At 46.9% G+C, this 9180-nt stretch overlaps 1 protein-coding gene across 9 annotated transcripts in view; it reads right to left on the minus strand.

Moving 5' to 3' along the window:
* Kif1b (kinesin family member 1B) overlaps window positions 1-5583 on the minus strand; it is a 123826-nt gene extending 118243 nt beyond the window's left edge. For 6 of the 9 annotated variants that reach the window (XM_021161570.2, XM_029476043.1, XM_029476045.1 and 3 more), the window contains exon 1: window positions 5270-5582. The gene's annotated coding sequence lies outside the window, so the exon portion shown is untranslated. Of the gene's footprint in view, window positions 1-5269 lie in introns of all 9 variants that reach the window. The other 3 variants (XM_021161571.2, XM_029476047.1, XM_021161572.2) reach the window with 2 other exon arrangements.
* Between the last annotated feature and the right edge of the window lie 3597 nt (window positions 5584-9180).

Raw genomic sequence — 9180 nt, forward strand, 5'->3', positions numbered from 1 at the left:
GAGACAGGGTTTCTCTGTATAGCCCTGGCTGTCCTGGAACTCACTTTGTAGACCAGGCTGGCCTCGAACTCAGAAATCCGCCTGCCTCTGCCTCCTGAATGCTGGGATTAAAGGCATGCGCCACTATGCCACTATGCCCGGCTGATATTGTTCTTATTCAGGTTTCCAGCCTTTATTACTAGGAGGCGACGGGGAGTATGGTATGCACATTTTACATCACTGCTCTGCAAGTGTCTCTTACTTAACTTGCTCTGTCCTTGAACCTTTGTCTGCTTTTGTTTTGTGGGGCTGGCTTCGGTCTCCTGAGTCCACTGTGTTCCTGTCCACACACACACACACACACACACACAGCCATCCCGCTCATTAAATACAGAGTTTTGTATAAATTTTAAAGATCTGCTTGATGTTTGGTTTTGATTTTAAGAACTAGCACTTGGATTGTATAACATACATCCCAGTTAAAATAAATAGTAAACTAAGCCATTACGAGAAATGTGTGTTTATACTTTATAATACTTACTGCCTTTGGAAAGTATTTGAGCAAAGTACTATAAGCTCCACATATAATGAGACTATTGAAATATAAGTAAACAAAAATCTTGTGTACAGAGGGATAACTAAAAATACAGCTTGTCTGGACTAATAGTTTAGTTTTTCATGCTAAATTTTAAAGTGGGTCAGGTATTAGTGCACACCTATAAGCCCAGCACTCAGGAGCTTGAGGCAGGAGAGGGGAAGCCTGGACTGCATAGACCCTGTTTGAAAAAACAAAGCAAAACTCTAAAGACAGCCTAAGGGGAAGGCATTGGCTCGTCCTGGTACTGTGTCTGGTAGTGGTTTATACCTTCAGTCCCAGCACTTGCAAGGCAGAGGCAGCTCTCTGTGAGTTTGAGGCCAGCCTGGTCTACATAGTGAGTTTCAGGACAGCCAGAGCGACATAGAGACTCTGTCTCAAAACAACAACCAAATGGATCTCAGGAATGGTTCAGGCTGGCATGTGTCTAGTGGCCCTTCAGATGAGTAAGGAACTTAAAACAGCAAAGGTTGGTATCGTAAGAAAAGAGCTGGAGCAGCAAACCCAGACGTCACAGTGTGGGAAACGAAGAGACGAGGAGCCTTGGGGACTCAACATGGAATGCACAAGCAAGAAGACTACAGAAGTGAGACCTCTAAATTACCAGGGTTTAAGATCAGAAGGCAAATTTGAGATCTGAAAGCAATGACATGTTAGAAGATGTGGCACAATAGTAACCAGAAAAGAACCCAGCCAGTGCTTGAGAAGTGAAGGACTTTTAAGGAAAGGGTAGTTTTTAAAGAAGTTCAGCACAGTGGTCACTAACCCAGCTCTAGTCATGGTAGGGAAGTTTAGCATGTTTCAGTTTCTTCACATGAGGAAGAACTGTAACAGTATGTACTTGGCATGGCTGTCTATGAATTTGGTTAATAATGTGCTTACAGAAGAGCCTCCTGATATACAGAAACTGCTTATTATGAGCACAATGCTTTTCTCCTCGTTATTGCGGCTGCTACTGTTTACGTAGATAGTCACTGACATCTGCCAAGATGATGTGAAAAATCTGTATGAGGCTAGAGCCCTAGCTCAGGAGCACATTCCCTAGCTCAGCATATGCAAAGCCCAGGGTCCAATGCCTAGCAACACAAAGATAACACTAAAATTTGATTGTGAGGGAAAACTGAGCCAAAGGAGAAAATGACAGAAGTATGTAACTCAATGTCAAGCTCTGTTGTAAACATGAAATTTTTAAACTGTAAAATAAAATGGAAAAGCTTTATGGGGCTGGGGATTGGGAACAGCACTTGCCTGACAAGTCCAGTCCTCAGCCCTGCCAACTAAAAAAAGGTATTGTATCTAAGAGATAGTTTTAGTCTTTTAGTATATGTGCGAGCATAGATGTTAGTCTTTTAACCTGCACCTCGTATGCAACCATAAACAATCATCAGACCATTAATATCATACAGCATGAGAGAGAGAAAATCACAGACGCTTCCACAGCACACGCAGCAGTGCACTAAGTATATCAGAGTTACCTCTGAATACGCAACTGCAGTGCGAAGGGAGTCTGAGGACAAATGGCAGGCCGTACAGTACTTTAGGATGAAGAGCTGAGTCTCTCTGTGGGCTGGATTGACCTCTAACCACGATGAGAACAAACCAATCACTGAGCTCTTCACAAAAACAAAACAAAACAGAACAAAACAACCTCTGGGCAGTCCAAGACCCCTTCTACAAGCTTTCTTATCACAGCCACATCTGTTTAATGTCTTCTACCCTGCACCAAAATAAAGGTTCTAGAAGTATACATATTCACTCTCTTATGGAGTTCACACCTTTACCACTATCTGTTCACACAAGGCCTCTTTCAAAGAGAACACTGTGAAACAGGAACAATACACCTTTAACTTCAGGGCACTGTGAATTCTATCACATCAGTTTACAAGACCGAAGGGATATGCTTACTCTTGGGAAAGACTTGTTACAGTGAGTAGCCTGGGAAGGGGTTTACAAACAAGGCAGCAAGGATTCATTGTTGACCTTTATTTTGTACACAGAACAAGACCAAAACAGAAAAAAATAGGCTAGAAAGCTTTGGCCTTGGGAACTGTTGACAGACTTTTCTTGGGCAATAATTTATTCCCTGCACTAATTTAGTAGAAAAAAAAGAAAGTGCGTTCATATCTGGTTTTGAAATGGAAAACAGTCTGACCTATGCCTTAGAAACTGTACTTAATTGGATAAATTCTAGAAATATATTCAATAGCAAAGACCTATGCAGAGTCAAGAAATCTTTCCTCCATTTCAGATTTATAATAAGGACTAATTTGTTGTTGTTGTTGTTGTTGTTTGAGACAGGGTTTCTCTGTATAGCCCTGGCTGTCCTGGAACTCACTCTGTTGACCAGGCTGGCCTCAAATTCAGAAATCTGCCTGCCTCTGCCTCCCAAGTGTTAGGATTAAAGGCATACACCACCACTGCCCAGCAGGACTAATTTTTTTCAAAAGCTTAAATTATATTTAATCTCAGTTCTTTACATGTACTTAAAGCTACTCCTTATTTTGATATGGAACCATAAACAAACATTCTGTATTTCTTGAGTATTAATGTACTGCCAACACCACTAACTTTAGTCTTGAGAAACGGCTTAGCAGTTAAGAGCACTGTTTGCTCCTGAGGGGGACCCTGGTTCAGCTCCCAGCACCCACAGAGTGGCTCACAATCATCTGTCACTCCAGGTCTAGAGGATCCAGCCCTCATCTCTCCTTGGAGGGCACCACACAAGCACACAGTGCACATGCATATACATGCAAGCAAACCACTCATACACATGAAATAAACAAATTAAAAAAAAAACAAAATTAGTGTCTGTTGAAAGTTCACTGAGATTGCCTAACGGTAAAAATTACAAAAAATAGTGTGCTGATTTTTCTTAGAAGTAGAAAACATTGGAATTTGTTTTTGTAGTTATTCTTAAGTAGACAGATAATTAAAATAGGGGGAAAAAAAGAACTTATGCATTTAAAAAAGGGAGCATGGATCGTGGGAGTCTGGCTCAGTAGTAGACAACTTGTCTAACATGTCTAAAACCTGAGCTAGTGCTCCAACTCCCTCCCAAAAACAAATATATATAATAAATGAAGTTTAAATTAAAGGGCATAAAGAAGGCAGGAGTCACGCCATCTCTCCAGATCCTGTGCATGATCAAAGTATAGGAAAGCACATTTACAGGCTCACTCTGAAGCCAGTTATTGATCATTTCTAAATCTACTTTAAAACATCAAGATGAGTAATCTTCAAAGTCTCTCCTCAAATAGAACATTAACAACTCCAATTACTTCATAATCAATATCAACTACCACGCTTCTCAAATGAGAACGCAAGCTAAAATTTGGTTATGACTAAGCCAAATCCACAAAATGCCAACCTTTAAGTCCAATATCCACTATAATATCACTTTTAAACAGTTATTCAAAGCTGAACACCACTTTTCTCTGGGTTGAGACAGGCACATCATGACACAAAGCAGCATGCTTAGTGTTGGCAGAACAGCTGCTTGGACCAGAGAGAGCTACATAAGCAAGAGATCTGTTGACAATCTAAATTAGGCTACCTCCAGATTCCACAAAGATGACAACCTGCATCTCAGAGATACTGCTGCAAGTCTTCTCTGCTACCAGAATATTCCACTTTCCCTAATCTCTGCACGATGAGATACTATGCAAATCTATGCATGCCATGCAATACGCCAAGAGCCTCCAATATGGTAAAGTGGCCTTAAACATCAACAGGCCTTCGAGGGCCAAAGCAGCGGTGGATGGCGATGATAAGGACAGAAACACAGAATTTCACCCCAACAAGAATGGAATCTTCAAGCCAGTTTACCCTGAAGGCTCATATAGCAATTCACCAAAGAGAAAAAGTGATTTGGGAGCTCAATTTTACATTTCCAGTCGGTGAGGGTTTGCGTTGCATGAACAATGACTAGCTTGCTCTGAGTGGCCTCCCAACCCCCACAACTTGGCTTCTGGTGCGGCCAGTCACCCTGAAAGCTGCCAGGGCTGTCACTCGGTGCCTTCCAGCAACCGGACTTGGCTCCTAAAGGATTTGTCAGATCATCCTCCCAATATGGCTGCCAGAGTGATCCTGGTCGGCTGAACGTCGAGCCCACACCAGCCTTCCTCCCTTCTGGCCAGCATCCAACAAGCCCCCTCCCTCTGCATCGCTTCTTCCGTCCAGCCCTTGCGCCCTCCGTTCTGTCGGATGCCCTTTCCTACCTTCATCGGGCTCAGGGGCATTGCCACATTCCCGGTTGGAACCCTGATGCCAACCACAATAGGGGGTGAGAGAGCAGAAGAGGGGGGGAGAGATCGCCTGGCTCCAAGCTAGGCAGGGCCGGCTCGTCAGGGCTGCAATGTGCGCACATACGGCGGGACAGCGACGGATCTGCTGGCCCGCGGACAGAGCGGGGCCTGGCAGCCCAGGGGAAGCGGAGGGCTGGTGCAGGGCACTGCAGGGGACCGGCAGGCCGCTGGACCAAAGCCCGGCGCTCGCGGCCGGCCGGCCAGGTCTCTCCACGGAGGGCGAGGCTCCTCACCGCGGAGCCGGAGCCCCGGCCGGCCGCGCCGCTTCCTCGCTTCGCCCCCTCCAGGCCCGTCACCGGCCGGGAGTCCCTCCCGCGGGAGCGGCCCCCTTCACCGGCGCCGCGGCACCACCGCCCACCTCCTCTCGGCCGCCCCACCTCAGCCTCCTCACCTCAGCCGCGCTGCGGACCGACGGGCGAGCCGGCCGAGTCAGAAGACGCCGAGGCGCGCAGGGGCGCGGGAGGCCGGGCACCGACGCACCTCAGCGCAGGCAGCGGCCGCCGCGAGCCGCAGGGCGCCGCTCCGCAGCCCCATCACGCGGCCGCCCAGCTCTGCATCGAGGATTGGCGGGAGGCCGGGGCGCGGCGGTGGATGCGGCGGAGGAACAGAGAGAAGCCCGGACCCGAGCTGTCGCCTCCCGGGACCACTGCCGTCTGACTACACCGCGACGCTGCTCCCCAAACTCCGCCCGAAGCCGCCGGCGCGGGACACCGCCCCGAGCTAGAGCGCCGAGCGTCACCTCGGCCCGCCCAGCAACCGAGACCGACGCGGAAGGCGACCAATCGCGATGAAGACCTTGAGACAGATGACCAATAGTAAAGCGTGGCTGGAAGAGGGGGCGGAAGGTGCCGGCGGAGCGACGGAGACACTCGAGCGCCCCCTGGTGGTACGGGAGCCGATGCGGGTGCGGGTGCGGGCGTGCCTGGTGGGCGAAGCCGGTGTCCAGAGTTCCCTCCCGGGTGACCCCCCGAAAGGTGTTAGTGGGTAGCAGCCGCGCCTGTGTAGCCAAATGACCCGCTTCGTAAGGGGACAAAAAGTGGCTCAGTGACTGGGCGGGACTGGACGGTCCAGATGCCATCCAGAGAGCTGGGATTATGTGGGAGCGGCCGAGTGTGGAGTCATTGTCCATTTGGAAAAACAGCTCACACGGTGAAGCCACCGAGCCCGGCGCGGTGGGAAAGGAACCCCGCTCAGGCATGAGTGTATCCAGCAGAAAGCTTCCCAGCCTATTCTTGTCGAACCCCAGCACAACACCTCCCACACGCCACCTTGGGAGAAAAGGAGGAATGAGTAATGGGAAAGCATGACTTAGTGGGCATTCAGCGTCTCCTTGGGAGATGGCGTGCTGGTGTGAGCACAGGAACAAAACGCTTTGTATCGCGCACAGTGAATGGACTGAGCGGCCTGAGAGAGATGCCCCTAGAGGGGGTTACCAGGACTCATAAGAACACAAAAGCTCTATGAGCCATGTTTTTTAAAAATCAGATTTAGGTTCAGCTCAAAAGAAAAGCCCCACAGCCGTTCATAAGCAGCTCAATTCAGTGCTTAGTTAAAATATCACAATGACAACCTGCCAATCACACTGCATTTTAAGGTTAGAGGACGTGGTTTGGATTTACTAGCAGAAATTGAAAGTAAGATTTTTTTTTTCTCATCCCTGACTTTAATACAGAATTATTGGGTAGAGAAAGGCCTACACACTAAAACGTGAGAAATTAACTTTGTATACTAATGACTCTGGACAATCACCATGCCAATGAAGTTCCAGACTCCCATTATTCCACATTCATTGGACATTTGTGTTTATTTGTTTGTTTGTTCTTGTTTGTTCAAGACAGAGGGTCTTGGTAGCTCAGGCTCTCCTGAAACTCACCAAGTAGCCAAGGCTGTCTTGAAACCTACAGAGATCTGTCTTCCTCTGCTTCCTGACTGCTGGCATTAAAGATACTTACCACTAAGCCCAGCTCTCATTTTCTTTAGAATGTACACTCCACCTTCCCACAAAAGGAGTTGATGTCATTTATTCTGAAACACACACAGAATAGAATTGCTTAAAACATTAGAAGCAACTATTTGAGTGGAAGGTCAGCCTGGGCTACATAGAGAAACCCTGTCTTAAACAAACAGGGCCCAACCTAGATGGGTTAGTGGGTAAAAGTGCTTCCGATGAGCTGAGGATCCCAGTCCGGTGTCCAGGTGGATGGAGAGAGCCTGATGAACACAGCCACCTTCTGACACAGACACACCTCACACCCCCACTGTACCATAGCAATAAAGTTTAACAGACATCAATAAAATACCTAAAGCAAGAAGTTGGCATGGAAGTGTGGCTAAGTGGGGGTGTGCTTGTTTAGTATGTGGGAAGCCTTGAAATGGAGGAGGAGGAGGAAGAGAAGAGGAAGAGGAGCTGAATCATCAGAGGTAGGGAAGCGCTGATGGATTTGCACAGGAGCAAGAGCTGCTGACGTGGACACACGCTTCAGAAAGCCAGGAGAAAGGTCTTCAAACGTCTCGCTATAAAGAAGGAGGCGCTAGAGAGATGGGTCTGCAGGGAAGGGTGCTTCTTGCTGTGAAAAGGACTGGAGCTCCCAGTACCCACATTTAGGCAACACACAACCACCTGTATCTCCAGCTCCAGGGGGCTCTGACATCTCCAAGGACACCTGCACTCCTGTGCACATGCCAACACATAGATACACACACATAAGTTTTTTTTAATGAAAAGATAAATCTTTCTAAAACGTTTAAGGATATAAATATGCTAAAAACCCAACTTAAACATTATTCAATGTTTATGTGTCCAAACAGTATGCCATCCTCATTAATATACACAATTTTAATATCTTCATGCATCATAAAGTTTTTTTTAATTATCTGTTTTGTGTATATGAGTACACTGTAGCTGTCTTCGGACATACCAGAAGAGGTCATCGAATCTCATTACAGATGGTTGTGAGCCACCATGTGGTTTCTGGGAATTGAACTCAGAACCTCTGGAAGAGCAGTCAGTGTTTTTAACTGCTGAGCCATCTCTCTAGTCCTATCATAAAGTTTTTTAAGCAAATAAGCTATGAAGAAAAGCTTGCTTGGGCCAGGAATGATGGGCATGCCAATATTCTCAGCACTCAGGAGACAGAGTCAGGAGGATCGCCACAAGTTGGGAGCCAGTCAGTGCTACATATGGAGTAAGCTAAGCAGGGGTACACGGTGACACCCTATCCCACCAAACCAAACAACCAATTAAATAAACAAAACCAGACTATTTCTGCTTGAAGAAGCAGAATGCAGAAAATGAAGAATATCAAAAAACTAGAGTCAGGGAAATAGGCTCCCTCTGAGCGTGGGGCTCTCTCATGCCGCAGCGTCCTGAAGGCCAAGACAAACCTGAAAGTGTGGTGGCTTCATAAGCACAGCTCCATCGAGTCATGGAAGACACCCACTTAAACCCAGGCTTAGAGCTACGAGTTTATTAACCCCTAGATGGCTTGGACACTCGGTGGATCTCCATCTAAAAGAGGATCTTCGTGGAGGTAGAAGGGTAGTAAAACCAGACCCATCGATGGAGGCAGATAAGACTGCTGTATACCAAGAGGCCAAATAGCCTGCTATGTGTACCTAGGCTTTTGATCCTCTGACAAATGAAGAAGTCACCTAGCACAGTCATTAAGTTACTCTGCTAACAGATTTTATGTAAAAGAACCTCTCTAAAATCACACATTACTGGTGAGAGTGAATTCAACATGGTCTGATGAGGCTACCCCTGAAATCACAGTACAAAGAACGTGAGAGACAAAAGCCCTTTGCCTCTAGTTAGAGCCTCCATAGCAGCACACAGACTAGAGCTCTGTTGTGTTTTCACGAGCATACACACACCTGGAACTGGAACAGAAGAACCAGATACGTACATGGGTGTAGGAGTTTAACATATGACAGCAGCAACATGAGGAGTCAGTGGGCCAGTGTTAGCCCATAAATGATAATGAGGGATGCTGGGATAATTGATAGGATGAGACAGAGCAGGGCATGGTGGTGCACTCTGGAGGCTGAGGAAGATCAGGAGTTCAAGGTCAGCCTTGTGTTTGAGGACAACATAAGCTATATAAGATTACATCTCAAAAAGCAACAACTACAACAGAATGTGATTTCCTTTCTCTATCCCATATAAAATAGATATTCAGGTAGATTAAAAACCTAAATCTGGGCTGGTGAGATGGCTCAGTGGATAAGAGCACCCGACTGCTCTTCCAAAGGTCCAGAGTTCAAATCCCAGCAACCACATGGTGGCTCACAACCATCCGTAAC

Source organism: Mus caroli, chromosome 4, assembly GCF_900094665.2.
Source record: "Mus caroli chromosome 4, CAROLI_EIJ_v1.1, whole genome shotgun sequence".
NCBI lineage: Eukaryota > Metazoa > Chordata > Mammalia > Rodentia > Muridae > Mus > Mus caroli.